This window comes from Numida meleagris, chromosome 6, assembly GCF_002078875.1.
Source record: "Numida meleagris isolate 19003 breed g44 Domestic line chromosome 6, NumMel1.0, whole genome shotgun sequence".
Classification (NCBI taxonomy): Eukaryota; Metazoa; Chordata; class Aves; order Galliformes; family Numididae; genus Numida; species Numida meleagris.
The window spans coordinates 27,304,950-27,325,948 of NC_034414.1; the positions used below are offsets into that span (position 1 = coordinate 27,304,950).

General features: G+C 41.6%; 1 protein-coding gene across 8 annotated transcripts in view; it reads right to left on the reverse strand.

Moving 5' to 3' along the window:
- Positions 1 to 20,999, reverse strand: part of RGS6 (regulator of G protein signaling 6) — a 241,848-nt gene that overhangs the window by 95,057 nt on the left and 125,792 nt on the right. Inside the window, exon 1 of one of the 8 annotated variants that reach the window (XM_021401572.1) lies at positions 15,538 to 15,685. The exons of the other annotated variants lie outside the window; for them this stretch is intronic. The gene's annotated coding sequence lies outside the window, so the exon portion shown is untranslated. Of the gene's footprint in view, positions 1 to 15,537; positions 15,686 to 20,999 lie in introns of those variants that run through there. 8 annotated transcript variants of the gene reach the window in all.

Consider the following 20,999-nt stretch of genomic DNA (forward strand, 5'->3'; position numbering starts at 1 on the left):
GTGGGCAACACTGCACCAAGCAATGCACTACACTGCGCCCTCATGTTAACCCAGACCCAGCCGTCACTGCTGCCACTTAATTGCGTACACTCATCTTCCAAAGCCTTGCCTGCAGTGATGAATGAACTCTCTCTCCTGTGGTGTTGAACTAGTTTGATAAACGCAGTACTTGTAGAGAATCTGGCAGCAATGGAAGGGTTTTAAGTAGCAGTAGAGTTTGTGGATGCCTGAACAGTTTTTTGGCATTGCTACTGGTGTCTTTGAAAATCCAGGCAGTGATTAGAAGGGAACAAAACAGCATCATCTCAAATGCTCACAAAAGATTGGGTGGGTCATACTCCAGTTCTTGCTGCTTTTTAATTTAGAAATTCTCCTTTTTTTTTTTTTTGTTATAACTTTAGGCCCCAGCCCTGAAGAAAGTTTATGTCCATACCTTCCAAGGGAGGCTGAAAAACATTTGCAGAGAAAGCAAGGATGCTGTGATTCATAGGACAGGACTTGCACGTTGCAGACTTTTGCTGCAACCTGAGCTTCAAAGCACTATCAGCCGCAGGCAGAATCAGATGGAACCGTACAGCATGAGCTAGAACCTATTACAATGAACTAAGAAATACAATGTATGAGCATTTTCTACTCCTTTTTTAGAGCTTCATATATACGAGCCTAGCCTTTCCCACAGTAACAAGGATACTCGGAACCATTTAGAAAATAGTTCAAGAACTACTTCCAATTTGAAACATAAAAATGGCTTTTTTCTTTCCCTACAAAGAAGCCTTATCACAGGCATCCAGTTTCCACTGTTCTCCTCCCTAATAAATGGCTGAGGGAAACCACCCTGCACATCCCTCCTTTATTCAGTATCTGATGGGCTCCTGCTGCTGAGCTAAGGTAAATTATGTAGAAATATATACATACACACCAAATGTTAACTCTTCAAAGCAAGAAAACAGTCAGGCCCAGAGAATTTTTTTTTTTTCCTGACAGAAAAGGGAAGAAACACTGCTTTGTAAGCATCACTGTGGCACATAATGCAGTGTGACAGGTCATTTCATGCATCATTTAACTCTTTGCACTGTGAAGTGCCACACCACAATAAAGACGAGATTCTCTCCCACCCCTAAATGTTGTGAAGTAGGGGCAAAGCAGAGCAGCTTGTAAATTACAGGAGAAAGAGGCAGCCCTATTTATCACACTCAAGAGATTGTATTTGTAGCTTCCGTCCCTTTCCACATGAAGTGTCACCTTATCATTTTTATGCACTTACTCAAAATAAATGTATAGAAGCAGAGACACACACACAAAAATTGCAAGCCAGAATTTAAAGGTAACCACTGTGAAAGAAAATGTTGTTTTTGTTTGAATTTTAGAACAAAGACAGGAAGGCTTTGTAAAGAATTCTTTGCTGGATAGTAAAAAGAATGTAGATTTGAAGTTTTTTGCATTTTCTTCCACTAACTATATCTTTTCTCTGTGTAGCATACATACATATTTCAATGTATTTTAAAACAACCAATTAATTTGTGATCACAAAAATAGGCAGCACTGGATAACAGAGACTGTGTTTACCTATGCAGGGACAAAGCTGGAGCGTTCAGCACTGCGCACCTGTCTGCAGTGGCACTCTGAAGGAGCTCCCAACACTGCAAGGCAGCCTGCAGAAATCCAGGTGCTCAACTTCATTTCACAGTGTTCTGAGCAGTTCTGAAAAGCTGGAACTGTGGTGGTATTAGAGAATTTAAGATAAATCTGAGCTTTAGTCACTATGCATTTGATACTGCTTGACCAGAACTATCTTAATTTAGGAACTGATTCATATATGGTAAGTTATGCTAATAGGCCACTTTGCACAACTTACAAGATTCAGAGCTTCTTGAACTGAGCTACTCAATTGCTTTGACCTAGACTTTTGATAGCAGCTATTGCTAAAATGTTATTTGTTTAACATTTAACAACTAACACAAACTGATAAGCCCACTACCAAAACACATAAAAATCACCAAAACACCAAATAAAGAAATCACATGCACCCTTCAAATAGCCCTCAAACAACAACAAACAGCCCCGAGTTTTATAGATCATTAACTGGAACACATGAAATAAAAATACTCATACAATTCTCATGACATGACCATCATCACTGGATTCATAAAAATTTAATGCATCACAACTATCATTTGTTATTCTAAAAGTGATTAACTTGTTCCCTTTAGCAAAATAAGAAAAGTTCCAAATCAAACAACAGTTATCAGATCTGCCAGGACACAATTTCAGTTTGTGGATGATGTCGTTTAATTCCAAACTGATTTTATGCCACATTCAGTGGTTTCACTACTACTAGCTCTGTGCTTTGGTAGCAATAATATTGTCAATTAACTAAAAGGAACACTTAAAAATGTTTATAACAACACTTTGGAAATTGGATAATTTTCATTGTTCTTATTAAAAGAAACACCTGCTTCCCTCCACCTCAACAAATCTTTCCTTCATTTGTTAATGGGAATTAACGATAGAATAGGAATCAAGAACATGCAATTGAGCTAAACTTGTGGCAGCTGATGGAAGTCTGCTCTTCTTTCATCTCAGAGTCAAACTGTCGTTTGATTCAGCTCTGGCTTTTCCCTCTTTTTGGTTAAAGTAAGTTTGAACCAAGCACTGATACTCTACCATGTATTTTACCTAAACAGCTTTGTGTAGAAGAAAAGCACGTTGTCGACTTGGAGGGAGAGAAAAACTAGCAGTGTTGCTACCCGCTTGAAACATCTTTTGTAATATTGGCATTTAATGCATCTCATGCTCAATGGTCAGGCTCTGCTGCTCTTTTCAGTCCTGTATTTCATAGCAAATCATAATCCACAGCTTCCATGATCTCTGCTGGAGACACCAATTTTAATTACTTCTAATTTGTCAATACATTTCTTAATTCTAGTTACCCGTAGAATGAAAGTTAGAAAACCTACAGAGAAAGGTACCACGTCCTTTTGGGAACTTATTTCTATCGTCTCTATGGGAGTTGTCATAAGGTACAGCTGAATTCTGTTCGCATGGCAGAATTACCCAGTGAGAATATGAGGTCCCCTTGTCCTCCTCTCCTACCAGCAGGCAACATACAAGACTGTCTCTGGGTACTCTAATGCTCGCTTGCTGTTTTATTCAGAGAGAAAGACCAGAAAAGAACAAAACAAAACTACATTCGGTGGCTACAGCCTGACAGCTGCTTCAGTGTCCGTGAACCCACCAGGCCAGAGCAAGCTGCCTCCAAAGCATAACATACTGTTATCTGTCTTTATATCACTGCCCCCTGACACCAGTATCTACATGTAGTAGTTTTTTTATTTTGTTTTGTTTTTAACTGCAGAAAGTATTAGCTCCTATAAACGAACGGTACATGACCCTTGTGCAAATAGTTTTTCCTATGGATTTTCTGTTTCCTGGTAGGGAAGAACAGCGACCACAGCCAACAGCACCATGCACGTGGTAAATCTCATTATACAATTTTACTCAGCACAGCAGTAGTTTCTGCTTGTAGAATACTATCTGATGAAGAAAAAAAGATTCTAATGCTTATACGGTTCACTTGCATCAGTTCACAAGAATGGTTCTCCACGACATCTTAATGACTGCATTTAGAACTGTGCTATGCTGAAAGGTAGAATTGCTAAACATATAGCTGTGCTGTAAAAGTGAGGGACTTTTTTAAATTGTCAAATGTCACATGAGACAGACAGGGTACTTGGTTGTAAATCACACCTAATGAATGGGAGCCTAGTAACATATGACAAGGTACACATAACACAAGTTTTAAGCACGAGTTACAATAATATAAATTACATATCGTATGAAAAATAAGTTTCTTTAGAGCTTTTTCACCTCACAAAGAATGATAGATTTTTACCCATAAATTCTATCTTAAAAAAAATAAGGTAGTTCTGCAGCGGTGGGATTTGTACTCACGCAAAACAGAAAAGCTTGCAGCAGAGCACCTTCTCCTCCAACCCCCCTGCTTGGCACCCCTAAATCCTACCCTCAGTCCCCCTTCCCCAGTCCCACCTGCACAGATTAACCAAAAACCTGAGCACAGGCACCTCCATGGGTAAGTGCTGCATGCACTAAAACAGAGTGCCACAAGCAAGGTGTGCCATCTTCATCTTTCTGCACATTGCAATCAGACAAGTGGCTCAGCTATTAGAGAAGCAAACAAGTGAAGTTCATGACTGCTTCCTCCGAGATTGCTAACACTCAGGTTGAAGGTGGTGCTATCACAGTAAACGGCAGATAAATGTTTCCATGGAGTCAAAGGTGCAGGCACTTCATCAGTTACATGGCAAGCCCCAGGCTGCCTGTGCCCAAGATATTTAACAGAGAGAGAAATGGCAAGGCACTAAGCATAGCCATGCGAGCTCAAAACGTTTATTATGTTTGGGAAGATTACAATGGCATTGGTCTTTGTCTATTAGCAGAGTGGATTAGCACAGATAAACAATCCAATTACAAAACTACTCTCAGTGTTTGTTCCTTACATTACTTGACCTGATAGCAGAAGGCCGGTAAAGATGTTTAAACTAACACAAAGCTTTGATGAATATTTTTCTTTTTTTTTTCCTCCCCCCCTAGGTTTCCAAGCCCATAGATTTATTCATACTTATCAGATAATTCAGTAAGAAGCTTTGTAATAAGCTTCATTACCTATTCAGAGTTATTCATTAACTTTTTTCTTCTGGCAGTTGCTTTCTACAATCTAACAGTGTAATCCATTTACACTACAGCGTTTTGCTTGCTCTCTGACACTGTCATTTTTTTGTTTTCCATAGAACATGGTGTCATGTTGAAAGGGCAGAAAATAAACTCCCTTGCATTCCAGCTTGCCCTCAGATATCAGAGGGGCTGGGGGCGGCTGGGCTTAGATTCTAGGTGATGTTCAGTTCAGCACTGTAAGTCCAGTCACATTCAATGTATGAACTATCACAATTACAGATTCTCTAGTAGTGCACTGCCCATTCAACAAGTTGTGTTCAAATGGGCTCTCACAACAGTCCTTAAGGAATTTGGCTGTGCCTAATGAGAACTCTCATGCTTAGATTAGTGGATAGTACCGTTTATTAAAGCAACAGGAATACAGATTCTTTTAGACTGCTGGTGATAAACACACTATCTGTAAAGCAAGTGAGGTTAACCAATAACATGAATAATACGGGCAGCTACAGCTGTGTTAAGTCATGGAACAGCTCTGGAGATTTCTAAGTTCTCTGGACAAGCACTCAGCATAACTGGTTGTGAAAATCTCACCCAGTTAAGACCCCTGTGGGAGGGGGGAAAGAGAGGCTCGGGCTGTTGGCTAGTCCCAGAAGTCAGTGGTGTCCTCCTGAGTGGTCTTGATGATTTCTTCCCTTACATTCCTTCTCTCTTAGGCCATTTTAATACTATTTTTTTACTTTCAGGAGGAACTTGAATAAGATTAGTCAAACATACCTTTGTTATTTGTAAAGTTTACTCAGAGAATGTGGTTCTGACAGAAGGGTAGAGAACTACTGGCTCAAGGCAACAACAGTGCAGTTCATCAGTTCCGTAGGATCCCCAGGCTCTCACCTCCATGATGCTATCATGGAGCCTGGTTGTGTGCATGTTTACGCTTCTCTCCACCCTCCATGCTGTATCTCAGAGTCAGCACACAAAGCTCCCCAGTACAGTTAACCATCTAAGGTTTGCAGATTTTACATTGCTTAAGGATCTGTCATGGAACAGATTATCCACCTCATTCCATGCTGGAGGTTTACCTTCTGTCAAGAGGTGAACATCTCATTAAGCTACCTTCAATAAAAGTTCCATGTAAACTGAGTCTACAGTCACTCAGGCTTAACAATATTTAGAAGGAACTTGGGATGTTATATGCAGTCTTGTTTTGAGGATTAGAGCTCAAGGTGCTCTTGGTCTACACTGGCACTATTTATGGAGTAGGCCACAGTCATAGTATTTAGCAAGGCTATATTATCGGTCTTGAGCAAGGCCTTCGGCATAGCAGCCAGGCCAAAGGAGGAGACTGTGACACGGTGCTCCTCCCTCCCCCAATCTGTCAGTACTGCTTACTTGACTTACTGTAAAGAAAGTGAAACAGAGAGCAGGATTTGGTACTTAACGCTGGTCACAGAATCCTTAGAGTTGGAAGGGACCTTTTAAGGTCATCTAGACCAACTCCCCTGCAATGAACAGGGACATCACAGCTAGATCAGGTTGCACAGGGCCTGATCCAGCCTTGCCTTGAAAGTCTCCAGGGATGGGGGATCAACCACATCTCTGGGCAACTTGTTCCAGCACCTCACCACCCTCACGGTAAAAAACTTTTTCCTTATATCCAACCTTAATCTACCTTCTTTAAGCCTGAAGCCGTTTCCCCTTGCTCTATCACCACAGACCCTGCTAAAGAGCCTGTTCCTTTCTTTCCTGTAGCTTCCCTTTAGATACTGAAAGGCCACTCCCAGGTCTCCCCAGAGCCTTCTCTTCTCCAGGCTGAACAGCCCCAGCTCTCTCAGCCTGTTCTCGCAGGAGAGGTGTTCCATCCCCGGATCATTTTCGCAGCCCTCCTCCAACAGGTCTAATAACTTCAGTAAAAGTCACTGATAAAAACCAACAGGAATTAGATACTTAACCCCCATCTAACACATGACATCAATTGACTGAAGGGCAAAGGCAGGAAACATAGGTCTGCATAAATCTTACTTAAACTAGGTGGCAAGGGGGTGGTGGCAGAATGCCATCACATCTGCCATCAGCTTGGCACCATCCAGTTTTTCATTTCTTATCTAGAAGACCAGTGAGATACTACAAAGGAAAGGAATAACTACTGAGGACAAAGAAGGAAAAAAAAAAATCTACAAGTTCTCTTTGGTTTCTTTGCTACTATCAAGTGGTCCCCATTAGTGCTAGGAAATAGGCATGAAAAGAAACAAGACCTGATCAGCAGCTTGGGCTGCACGCTGGTCCTTGCACCTGCTTCAGCTCAGCAGTGCATAAGGGCTCAGCAGGAGCAGGGTGAGAGGAGATGATGAAAGGGCATCAATAATACATGGCTGAACAGTCAGGGGAAAGGGAATGCATACAGTCCAGCAACTTCAAAACATTCCAGGCCATTTCTGTGAGCGTGGCAACTCCCTCTTTATTGATCTATTCCTAGACTACAACCCTGAGCAGCTTTCCAGCACACTTGCAGAGAGAAGGGACAGCAGTTTCAGTCCAAAATTCAACACAAGTTCTTCCCTGTAGGGAGGACTGATTACATTCATGCAGTTACCAAAATCTGATTACCAAAGCATAGGCTACTATCAAGTTCGGAGAACAGGCAGGACCTTTCCTGGTTGAGTCACCGACCCTGGAGGTGTTCAAGAAACATTTAGATATAGCGTTGAGAGACCTGGTTTAGTGGGGTTATTGGTGGTAGGTGGATGGTTGGACTGGATGATCTTGTAGGTCTTTTCCAACCTAGCTAATTCTATGATTCTACGAAAAGCTAAACCGTTGTTCACTCAGATGACATGTTCACTACCAACTTCCATTCAGCATTAGTCCAGTCATTTTTGCGTCTACTCATGCTGTCCTGCATCCAGACTCAGTGCTCCCTGAGTTCAGCAGTACTCTTTTCTTCAGTCTTCCTGAAAACTAGTGCACACTTGAGCATGGCGTTTGGTTGCACATGCTCACAGTAACAGCAATCTCTGCTGTAAAGTTTATCCTGAGGGTTTAATGCTCATTTTCTTGGTATTTTTATTTGCTGTTGCTCAGCATTCCTAGATTGCTGTCCGCCCTGCCAACAAGTGAGCCATTTATCATAGCGTCCTTCAAAAGTCTCTTCCTAATTCTGTGTGTCTTTTCATGTTGATGGGAGTGTCAATGAGAATTTGGCCATGACATTTTTTCTTTATAAAATTCCATAAAACATTCTAGGAAATGATTTTTTGTTATTAAAAAAGTGACTCAGTGATTACAGCCTCAGATTTACCAATGCTTGCTTTCATAGCTGGAAAAAATAGTTATTCTTATTAATGAGCTTATTCATAAGCCTTTAATTAAAACTTAACAATTCATAGCACTGAAATTGTGTGTACTTTGCTTACTCCTAGCTCTGTCTCAGCATACTTTGATCATTCACTTAGAAAACTTACATATTAATTTCTTCATAAAGCAGTGACAAAAAAGTTAGACATTTGGAATTTGCTGAGTATTGCCCAGCTGAATATAACAATCTGAAGGATTTGTGACAAGCAGAAAGTAGTGATATACCCATGCAAAAACACTGAACTAAACTCGTTACTGCTGCTAGATACAATTTGGCTGGTGAAAGTCTTTGAACCAACATTGCTATATTCTCCGCACATGGAAATACACAAGTGGAATCAACCATAATTCGCATTACTCTGAATTGCATTTTGTCTTTTTTGTTACTACAGCTTTCTCTAGATTTCATGTGTTACTTGGAACTATTTTAATGACTTTTCACTCACTTTAAAAGCACTGCATATAACCTGGTGCTTTCACCTCATCTGAAAGATCCTATGGGCAAATCTAGGCATGCCCTAGTTGCTGAGCTCAAAACAAATGAGTCTTTTAGTGATGTATACATGGGGGCTCATTGCTGTACAGCTCTGTACAAAGCCTAAGTGAAAATATTAGAAAAAAGCCAGAATAAAGCCTCAGTCTTTTCAGATAAAGCCCTCTGTTCCTCCACTGGGAAAAGAAAACTAAACTACATAAAATATTTTCTCCCCTCCTTTGAGGTCACAGTGAGACACCTGCACAGCAACTGCAGACATACACAGAGATGAGCGTGCTGCCTCAGGGGGACACTAAAAGATGCCACTTCAGAGAAATCTGGGACAATTTTTTTTTTTTTTTTTTTTAAAAGAGCCTGTACTTACCCTCCAATACCCGTATTCTGAGCCTTGTCATTGCTTTGCATGCTAGTTCTTCATCAGAATTCCTTTCCACAGAGAGTGGAATGAAAACCCCCTATCCCTGCAGTTTATTCAGCCAACCAGCTGTGGTGGCTGGGGGCAAGTGGGGATGGAGCCACAGCCCCACGGCCTCCTTCACCCTCTGAAACAGGGCAAACAGCTGCCCAGGCAACCTCTGGATTGAGATGTTGCCTCTCACAGCATGCTGTGGAGAGATCAATCTTCTGTTTTATCTTCCTGCCCATAGATGGGTCATAATATGGTCCCTTAAACCAGTAGCAGCTCTCCTGGAAGACCTCAGTGAATTGTAAAAATATGTGTCTTAGAAAAAGCTACAGACTCAGAGCACCATGTCTTCATAAATTTCTATTTGTTTAGAAAAAAGGAGAAAAACATCAATCTACACGGTTGTTAAAGTAACTCATGATTACACAATCATCTTACAGGACATGGTTTTATACAGACATCTGCTGCTTACAGTGCATCAAGCTGAATTTATGAAATGAGTCTATGAGCACTCTAAGGAATAAGTGAACTAAAAATACAAAACCAACTCTTACTACTATTACCCAAAGGAGACCAAAAAACTTAGTCCTGTGATTTTTTAATTGCATTTCCCATGAACCTTGGATTTTTGCTGTAATTTACAAGATGGGAAAGCACCAAATTGTGCTTTAGGAAGAGAGTTGCCTTACAGACCTGTTGCCAGCTGGGTACGAAATTGTCAATGACTTTCACAGCTAGGTGAAGGGTTATGCAGAAGTAAACCTCATTCTCACTGCAGGCAAGCTGGGAAATCACAGGTCTGTGCCACCTCCTTGGACCCGCTCAAGTCTGCTACATGGATTCACATGGAGGACGCGAGTTAGACTCGCAGATGCACATGGAGTGGCTAATGGAAACATGCAGCTTTCCACACCGACATGCAAGCAAAATGGTGCCTACCTAGTCAAGCAAAATATTCTTAATTAGAAACACACCTTTCAATAGGTTCTGTAGAAGGAAAATTCAATTTGCACTTAATGTGAAGGCTTTTTTTTACGTTGCTTAATTAGTAGCTACAATCCTAGCTATTGAAAACCTAAATATCTTCTTCCCATGCTCCTACTTGGGAGGTCGTGAGGCTCAGCTGCGAAGGACACTCAGCCAGGCTTCCACAAGAGCTCTCTGAAGATGAACACTGTGACGGAACCTGGATCTTGGCCTGGGCTTGCCCCAGCACTGCAGCAATGTACCAGCTAAACCCCTAGATCTCATCTTCCCAGGCCACGAGAGCGTATGGCTGTTAGTATTTCTCTTTTCATACAGGACGCTCTGGAAAAACCAGCCCATAAGCAGTGACCCACTGGCAGCCAGTTAACTTCAGCTGCTACACAGCACAAACCCCCAGTTTAGTAACCCAAAAGACTCAGAAGGCTGGGTAGGCTAAGGCAGAGCAAACGTGCCAGCAGTGAAGAACACTTACCTCTCCTCTGCCTCAGGAGAAAGCCTGCCCGTTGAAGCAGGCTCACAATAAAGGCTATAGAAGCCATCCCAGCGGCTCTGGTTCTTCCTCTCTGCAGTGAGACCATAGGATGCATTCAAATTTGCGTATGCATTGTATTACTCTGAAAACTCTTGTTTTATTCAGCACCTGTAATGGACATTTCCTCATTGTACAGTTTTCAAATGCTGCTTCCATTTGTTTTAAAAGAGACTTCAAACTGTTTAGATGTACAACAAAACAAAGGCAACTATGAAGCTATAGCTCATTTGACCAAGGTATGTTTTTAAAACTACTCAAAAGCCTAATGGAAAATTGTAGAGTTAAAAAAGCAGCTTTTCTTTTAAGTGCAAAACACATTTCTGTAGAAAACTATCAACTGAAGAAGCTCCCTGTCCTGTGGCAGCAATGACCTTAGCAAGCATTGATCACTGGGTTGCTTATTGCTGGCAATATTCACCACAGCTGAGCAGAGCAAAGGAAATGAAGCTCTTGTCCTCTGCTGGAATTTCACTCAGTGTTTTTCAGAGGCTTGGCATGGTCTTGCCTTGTGCTTCCCAATGCTGCCTGGTAAAAGTCAGCTTGGCCTACCAGGGTTCCTCTTGCTTTGCATTTATAGCAACTGAACCACAAATACTTAACAGTGATTTCTCATAGTTTCAGAGCACAAGACACACACACACACACAAAAAATCACACCAAGTTTACTCTGTAATTCTCAGCAGCACCTTCTCCTGCCCTAGCACTGTTTTCCTTGTAAACAGTCAATATATTACTCATCCATTTTCAGTGCAGCAGCCACTGATCACAAATAACAAAACAAACATGAGTGCACAATTTGAGGAGTGCTATGCTGCTTTATTTTGTCACTAGCATAAATTTCAGGATCTAATTTTTCCTGGACACCTCCACTATCACAAGTATAGTACCCTGTCATTCCCAATACATATAATTCTGCAACAACACAATATGTGTGTGTTTAAGCTAATTGGCTAAAAAGAGTAGTTTATATCCCTTTCCCCTCCTCCTCCCACATTAATCTGCATTGTGTCCTCTGCCACAGCACTGCAGAACTGGATGCCAGCAGAGTGATTTATGGCCAGCGATAAGCTCCGCTGCAGATCGGAGCCGAGTTATGTTGGCAGATCGTTTTGGCAGCCTGAGCTGGAATAAGAGCATGGCACAACAACTGAGGCACAGCCGTGCATGCATATACACACATCTGGGTCCCTGGTGATGGCCAGGGAGGGGAAGAGGCCCGAGACCAAAATAGCAGGAGCAGCAGCTAAAAAAAAAAAAAAAAATCAGGATTAAGCTGCACTGGCAGAGCTGCAAAGGAAAGTTTGCATGTAGACTGCCTACACTGTGTCCTGACTCAGAGCTCTTGGTCACATTTGTATTAATACCGCAACTCATAACAAGTGCAACTGCTTGAGGAACAATAGTGGTGTGACTTGGTCTATTCAAACAGCTTAAGCAACTCTCCCCTCTCCAAATAATTTCTGGATGAATGTACTGTTTCCAAAACCTGCAGTGTGCTTCACTTTCAGCTACTGCAAGAGGCATATAGAGAGGTATTAGAAAACACATCATTATGGTCCTTTAACTGCTACACCTAAATAAAAATGAAACAGCAAAGTACAGCAAAGGCCAAAGCTGCTCTGCACAGCACGCTTCCCCTGATCTATTATTCTTCAAGATCGCTCTGAGCACCTTTTCCTACCAATCAGTAAAATTTACATTTACTAATGAGGCCTAGACACACATCAGCAACAAGCAGAAGAAAAGACCCCACCGGGAAGCAACCAAATTAAAAGGGTTTGGTGAGAGCAAGGCAGGCAGTGGCAGGAGGCAAGGGCTGCCCAGCAGTGAGCCAGGTTGTCCCTCAGGTGATGGACAGGTGCTGGACCACTGGTCTCAATAGTCACTCAAACTCATTAAAGAGCATGTGGTGGGACTTCTCATGTTCTCCATGTGGTTTTGGAGAAAAGCCCTCTGTAAGTGCAAAGCACTGTTAAATTGTTTTTGGCTGGGGATCAGAGCCTTCAGGCAAATCTCGCTCATTCCCAGTGGTTTAACTTGTGTGACCTTGGCTCCTCCAAATCTCTCTCTCTAGCAAAGTGTACCTCCATTTCTCTGACAGGAACCCTAAGGCAGGATGCTCTCCCACACCTTTAAAACCGATAACTTGTCAAGTCACTCAGTCCCACAGTTACAGTGTGCTATGAAACCAAAGTGACAGCTTTACTCTACCCATCGTATGAAAGTGAAAAACTGACAAGGTTTTTGTTTAATTTTCAACCCCACAGAGCAGGATTCAGCTGGGATATGCAACATTTTTGAAGGGGGGGAGATAGGAAGACAGACAATGCCTGAAAAGCTTATTCCTGCAATCTTTTAACAGTGACAGCACTCATCCATGCATTTTCATTAAGCAATAACTAGATACTTAGTAGCAGCTACCGTACAAGATGATTCCAGGGGATACTGCTACTACAGAGTAATCAAACCCATGGGATTAGAAGCAGTCTGCTGAGCCTAATGCTTTAACATCCTAGAATAATTTATCATCTCATGATAACTATATTTTCTCTAATGTATTATTACTTCTATGTTAATGGGACCCTTACAGCATGAAAAGTCTGTCACACCCAGCACCACGCTGCTGTTATTTCCTGTATATATACCACTCGCTGTCATCAATGCCTCTTCTCGAGCCTTTTTAGCTGCTGACCCAATTTAATGCTTTGCTGGAGACTGTCTTCCCAGCTATAATTAAAGCAAAAAGGGATCTCACAATAAACATATATCGCCAGTGCCCATGGCATCTGTTAATTCTTCTCTCAGTGCACGTGCGTGTGACAAGCGTTCCAAGAAGGTACACATTTGGTAGCATAAATTCTGTCTTCCAAGTAAAGTTTATATCAGAATAAACATTTAGATCCTAGCCATGAAAGCCTCAGCTAATCCTTCAGATAGCATTTTACCATGCTATATGTGTTCAGGAAGGATCATGGGCCGCATGGTAATTTGTAGTATTACTCACAGCACTGCAATCAAACTTTACCTCAGCAAGGCAACCAATTTAACCCAATTTGGTTGCTCCCAGAGCTTGACACATTGAGACTGAAACAAACGCTGTCTACAATGAGGTAATTCACAACACGCACCAGAATAAAAGAGCTCCTGCACTACACCCATCGTCAGATAAGTTCAGCTGAATAATCTTCAAGTATAGCCTAACTGCCAAATAAGATATGTTTGGGGTTTATTTGAATCTTCCTGTGCTTTCCCACGGTTCTTCAATTTCTGCAACTCAGATCCACATCAGATGTAGCTAATGCTGACAAGTTTCCGGCTGGCTCTGGTAAGTTATAATTCATAGCATCAGATCAGGTACCCCCAAGCACTCAAAACCTTATGAATAGGCTGTTACTACTTCACTACTGCCAAACACTTCCTAAAAAAGACACAAGAATTGAGGGGAAAAAGGAAACCACATTAACAATGCACAGGTGGATCTCCTCTCCTTTTGCTCTGTGTGTATGTAGAGGGATATTGTCCACTTTTTGCCACTGTTCAAGTATTTCCATGCCCAAGCCAACTTATTGGAGCTCTGAGAACCCATAATTTGCCATCAGAGTCATCCTTAGGATTTCACAAGCTGATACATGGATATGATGAGACCATGCTGTCCCGGGAAGATATCAGAGGCCATTTTTGAATGCAGACTAAGTATGCGCAGCCAGGCTCAGCATTAAAGCAACAGCACAGCCCCACTTCATGCATGAGCAGGCAACTGACGCACACGTGAAGCTCAACATCAGGCAAGGGCATCCTTCAACATGGAGGGACCTGGGATAGAAGGATGTAAAACCTCCTACACACATTTGATAACCTGACTTGGGTATGAAATACTTAGTGCTTTCTAACTTGAGAGAGGTGGAGGAAAGAGAAGGCAAATAGAGATGGATGTAGGAGGGAGGGATGAGTGCAAATCAGCCAGGATGGCCCCTGCACTGTTTATGACACTCAGACTGAAGCATTCTCTGCAGGTCCTTATAAATACAATCTAATGAAAAGGATGCAAAGTGATGAAACACTGTAAGGAACAGATCTTACAATTGGAAGCTCAGCAAAAGACAGAGAAAGCTTTTGCCAGACTTGCACTAGCACTTGTATTTACTCCAGACTCAAAAAGAGCTTCCCTTCAAACAATAAGGAGAGAAAAGCAGTTATGACAATGTAGTCCCACTAGAATTGGAGAGATTAAAATAAAATTACAAAAACAACCTAAAAACCTACCAGACATAGGTGTGCAAACACTATCTACTAAACTAACTCTGAAGTAAAAATTGTTTATTCATTTTGTAGGTAGCACACTGGGCATCCGCTCATGCCTGCCATATGCAAGGCAAGGTACAAATGTGATTCTAAGGCAACTAAGGGAGTGCTGCTCAGAGTGTTTTTTGATCCCAGATCTGGATCCAGCTTTTGATGCACCAATAATTACAGTGGTAGAATGAGCAGACACAGGTTGCTCAGCATGAAGAAGGATACCGGCAGGAGGAACTTCATCTCCTCAGACTTGAGGGAGGATGCAGAAACCTTATCATGCCCTTCTCCCTTTTCCATGGCAGGATAAGGAACTGCTTGGGGAACTTAAAGTCCAAAACTTAAAATCGTAAATTTTTATTAAGTTATAACTGTACTTCTCCCCAGCTTCCTCTCTTTCTACTGATCTTGCTTTTAAATGCAACAGTGGGTGCCACATTCTATAAAACGTGATTGTTTCTTGAAGTTTATTACATCTGGAGGTGTAATAATTAAAGTGACAGTGATGAGCAATCATAGTAGGGCCTCTTGAAGCCCACACACCTGGCAGTTGATTCTCTCTAAGTGTTAGACATAATACGGGGGACTGATTGAAAACACCTTAGAAAAGAACTACGAAGATGGTTCTTACTCCTTAAGAAAAAAAGATTACAAAGAAGTGAAAGGGAAGAAGGAAATGGAGAAGGCCTTTCCATAGTCAGCAAAGGAGAGGTAGAGAACAGATATGACATCCATCACAGAGGCTTGAGGAAAGAGGGAGCAGAGGCTGTCACACAGTACCACAGATGAATCACAGCGCCGTCCTGCATGACCCAGGAGCTGTTGTGCATCATCAAAACACCATGGCCACGCATCATGACAATTCAGTGTCACCAGGATTCAGCAGTTCTCCAGTCACTAGCAAGAGGTATTATGCTGCTTACAGGCAGTACAGAAAACAAGTACTGCGTTCAATAAAATTTGCAGCTATGCAGTGTTGTACAATGGGACGGCTTAATCAGATCTCATGCCTCAGGGCATAATACAATTGCCTACGGGATGAAGAAAGCATTTCCCTTCCCACACCCACTCCCCTGGTATTTCATAACAGTTGTTCTTGCCTTTCTCTAAACCAGGAAAAAAAAAATAGCGTTATAAATAAGGGCATATAATACAAATAATGATGATATGTAGGACTACTTTGCACATAAGAATTACCAGAAACTTTTCATCATTTCTACTTTCATTATCCTGAGTAAAAAGTGTATAATGGTCGGAAGAGACTTAAGTTCTAATTTATTAATGGAAAATTGGTAGAAAAATGTTCTTGTCTCTGTCTTCTCTATTTTTAACATACACTTAACCTGAGTTCATTCACCGCCTGTTCATTAAAACTATTTATATTCAGGTTTGTTTCACCTCACATTAAGAAAAAAAGATTATTTGTAGCTATGGCACAGGTAAAAAAACCTTAAAAATCACTGAGCAAACTGGCTTTCAGTAGGTTTTCAAATGTGGATAAAGCTGTGTCTTCCTTTTTGTGTTCTCCTTCAAAGCAATGCTTTTACACTGAGAAGCAAACATCCCTCCAGCCCCTCCCCATCCCCACCTGCCTACAACTGCTTCACACAGGCTCACCAGGGCCGCTTACCAACTCCCAACTCATACCAATCTACACATAAGTATCAGCTTTATGCTTTAATGCAGTGCATGTCCTGTGTGCGCACAGAAAAATGTACCTGAACAAACTGACCCAGAGAGGGCCCATTGCAGAGCTGCTGTAGAAGATTTAAGCCTGAAAAGTATGGTAGTGTTATAAATAAACATATATATTACAGTGGAAACTGCTTCCACAATATAATCTCCACACACAAACTAAATATCCTTTTTTTCCCTGTTTTTATTTTTTTTTTCCTGTAGAGGAAGGAGTAGAAGCAGCTAGATTTGCAAGGATCCTTAAGATTTATCCAACACCCTCTGAGGAAGGAATTTTACTCTTCAAACAATACGAATAATAAATGACATGAAAGCAGGGCTGAAAAATATACCTGACTTTTTGTCTTTATGTCAGTATCACTGCACGGACAGCAAGGATCTCTTATCACATTAACAATATTTGATCATATACAAAACAATACAAAACTCGAAGAGCAGACCTTCAATGCCAACATTGTTTAACTGTCCAAAGTAATTGCCTAAATTACCAGCTAACCACTAACGTGATTACTTTAGTTTTGCAGAAAAGACAGACACAGTAAAGATATACTTCATAAAGGTGCTCCAGACTGTTTGCTAGTACAACATCACACCAACTATCAAATGGCTTGCATTTGCATTGGATAAATCAAAGTTGTGACCTATGAAGACAAGAATAACTCAAATTAGCTTAGAGTGATTTGTGGTGGGATGCTAAAGTTCCAGTCCTCTCCAGGCTTACAGAGGGGCTTTCCTGAAGTTGGTGTCAATCTGTGAACAACTACAGTGAGAAAGTTGGGGAAAAATAGTTCTTGATACCTGACTTTTTCCTCATATCCTGACTAAACTTGGTACAAAGAGATCATACATTAATATTTACATGACATTTATTTATTGTAAATATCTTGGGACTCAATACTGCAAGGCTCTCATGTGATGAATGATAAATTGCACAGTAACACTGCAGCTGTGAAGAGGATGAGAGAACACATGAAAGCAATTCATAACTGCTTCAAAGTCTCACACCAGAACAAGAGGTGTAGAGGACCTTTGTATATACTGGAATCCTGCCCTATGGCTGCTATCTGATAGATGCAGAAAAATTCAGAAGTATAAAAAAGTTATATTTGGTATGGGGTCAAGAATTGCGGTTGAGCTGCCAAGGCTCAACTCTGGGCACTGCTGTCACAGAATCACAGAATGGGTGGAGTTGGCAGGGTCCTCTGAGTTCATCTGGTCAGAAGCCAGGCAGCTTCTGAAGATCTCCAAGGAAGTGACTCTGCAGCTTCTCTGGGCAGCCTGTGCTGGCACTCTGTCACCTGCAGAGCACGCAAGTGCTTCCTGATAGTTATGTGGAACTTCTTGTGCCTGTTTGTGCCCATGGCCTCTTGTCTTGGCACTGAGTGCAACTGAAAGCACCTGGCTCCACCATCCTGGCCCTTTGACATCTTGGTGGCCCCCTCCAGTATGCCAACATCTCTGTTAAACTGAGGGAGCTCAGAACTGGGCCCACCATTCCAGATGTGGCTCCACCAGTGTTGAGTTGAGGGGAAGGATCACCTCCCCTGACCTGCTGGCCAAGAATACCATTAGCCTTAGCAGCAAGGCTCATTGTTGACTCATGTTCAACTTAGCGTCTACCAGGGCTCCCAGGTTCTTTTGCGCAGAGGAAATAACCTGCTCAAAGAAAACTTTGAGCACTGTCATAAACTGATCTGAATCCAAGTTCATATCTGGTTCCAAACACTCATCTCTGACCACTTCACTTTCTTTCTATTTTGGTGGGATTACTAAAAACATGCATTTTTAACTGTTTAAAGAAACTTAAACACGGTTGGAAAATTAAGCTTTTTTCTGGTTCCTTCCATAAACTAAGGGCAATCTTGGAGAATGACTGAAAAACAGCTATTACTGTTAACCTATTTCCTTCCTAAAAGGAAAATAATACACTTTCTCTAACACACTGGTATTTTTCTAGCCAGATAGGACCCCTTAAAACAGATTTTTATTCTAAACACCCAAAGTAAAAACCAAACGACATCTGAAATTCAGACGTAAATTCAATGATTGATGCAAGACTCTTAATTCCTTCTCCTCATTTTTCTAATCATAGAAATAAACACTTGCAACTGTTGATGTACCTGAAAAAATTTCAACCCTAGTACTCAGTAATGGGAAGTTAAAGTTCAGAGCTTGTTTCTCTGTGGTTGCATAGGAAGCTTTTCCATTTCTATCCAAATTTTTGTAAAAAGGCATTTTTCTAACTAATTTTTCTCAAAAAAAAAAAAAAGCAGAAGCAGCCACTCTGCTAAGAGAGAACACTTCCAAAAGTCTGTTAATACTAAATCTTGTGTGAAAAATATTCACATTTTTAACCTTTTGGAGAGTGTTCATTTTAAATAATTCTTTCTTTACCTGCCAAAGCCTTCAGATCAGATCTTCTGGGGGGGGATGGCATTTAAAGGCATTTTCTTATCTGAGTTTCTGAAATGAGATCATTCTTTTTATTATTGTCACCTTCTACCAGAATACAGTTTATTTTAACAGAATCTTCTCATGGCTTGCTTTAGTGAAATCTTTCCATTAACTTTTCCTCAGTTTGGATTTCTCAGGGAAAATTCCATGAGTGTTGATTTTTTTTTTTTTTCCAAATAGAGTCTCAATATTTAAAAAAACCACCCATTATCATCTGAGTTAGCGTGCCTTGAATCAATATATTTATCTCCTCAGGAATTCAACACTGAATAGGTACCTAATGGTGTGAGCTCCTCAAACAATCTGCACTGTTGTCATTTGACCTAGCTGGTGCCATATTTAGAAAGCATCTAAAATGATAGGAATGATTCCAGGCCCCCTCATGCTGCATTCACTGTCATTAGTACCTCACTGATTCCAAACTTGTGTCTACATAATGCGTAAGCAACTTAGGACACATGCACAGAGTGCAGGGCTCATTCTGCACTGAGATCTCCGGGATTTTTTTTTTTTCCAGTCACCCATGTGTGAAGCTGTCACTGTCATACCGAACAGGTAATGAGTCCTGCATCGGCTCCTGCTGCCTCAGTTCCCTGGCTCTGAGTTGACCCAGGGCCTTGTTCCACTATGTATGGGTCATAAAGTATGGAAACAGTGCTGTGCAACCCAGGGCTGTGCAAGCTCTCACCTTCTCCTTTGGAAGAGCAATAACACTACAGCTGGTAACTCCGTGCCACTTCAGATCTAAGGTATGCCTTCCAGCACCTGCCCCATCCTATAAAGCTGCTTTGACAAGTGAAAAACTCAGCTGAGGAGAGTGAACCACTTGCACATGGCTATGCAACTCATCAGGAAAGCTAAAAGCAAGTCCTGGCTTAAGAAGTCTGATTGGGTTTTATGACCACAGCCCAGCCTCACATTTAACAGGTGAATGAGAAAGTCTTCAAAGAAAGCTAGAAAAACTAAAGACTTATTTCCATCACATTATGCCTGAAAGCATGATGGATGGTGACAAGAGTGAAAGTATAGTTCATGAAGTGTTGGAAGTACAGCCCACCTGCTTCATTGTCCCTTGCCAAAGCCGTCATTAAGGTCTTCACACAGAAAATCATGGAAACGTGTGCCTAAGACATTCCCATCAAGTTCAGCATTTAGATGTGCATTAACTTCAAGCACCCGCTTGCATTCAGAGTCTCTTATTTCAGAGAGTTAGGTGTACGTTTACACCTGCCTCTCAACCCAAAGATGCTGCAGCTACAAAAGGCCCCAGAATACAGCCACCAAGGAAATCTTTCAGGAGAAACATTCTCCCATCACACAGGCTGAGATCAGGGTCTTAAGCTGAGCCAGCAGAGGGAACCCAAATGCCATGCACTCCGGCTTCCACCCAGCAGCATATCCTCGCTCTGCAACTGCAACACCCTGCCCGTCTGTATATATTGGGGATGGCGTTTCAGTTTTGCAGGTTTCGTCCCCTCCTTTCGTTTTTGGCCAATGGGGCAAGCGTTTCTGGCACAAAAAGACATACACGTGGGAGTTTCTCCCTCAATGCCTGAGAATTTCTTCTTCTTAGATGTTTGGGGAAAGCTACAGCGTCTTTCCCATGAGTTTTCTGGCACCCTACTTAAATCCCTTTTCAGCATCTTGAAGTAAATTTGCATGTGAAAACAGAGACTACCCTAAGACAATTACAATGTCAGCTGAAACCGACTGAGAAGCTCCTGCTCTGCAGAGAATTGGGGAATTAAATTAAAAGGGACAACGAGAACTTTGTGGGCAAAGGAACACTCTGGAAAGTCTCTGGGAAGCCTGAAAATGACTACGTTTTTTCCCTTCCTTGCATTATAGCATTTGTAGGAGGAAGCTATTGGCTTCTACTTAAGTTAAATTCACTCTGCCACACACTATTTCCTTCCTGTTGGACTGCCCACAGCCGCTTTTCACACACACTTTCAACAAGAGCATATCTGCATCACCTCCTCCACAGATGCGAGCACTTGGTGGATGCTTAAGAGTGACGAATGCAGCAGAAGTACATGGAAAAAGCACAACTTAGAGGAACCCTTCATTGAATCAGACCACTGCAGATCTGA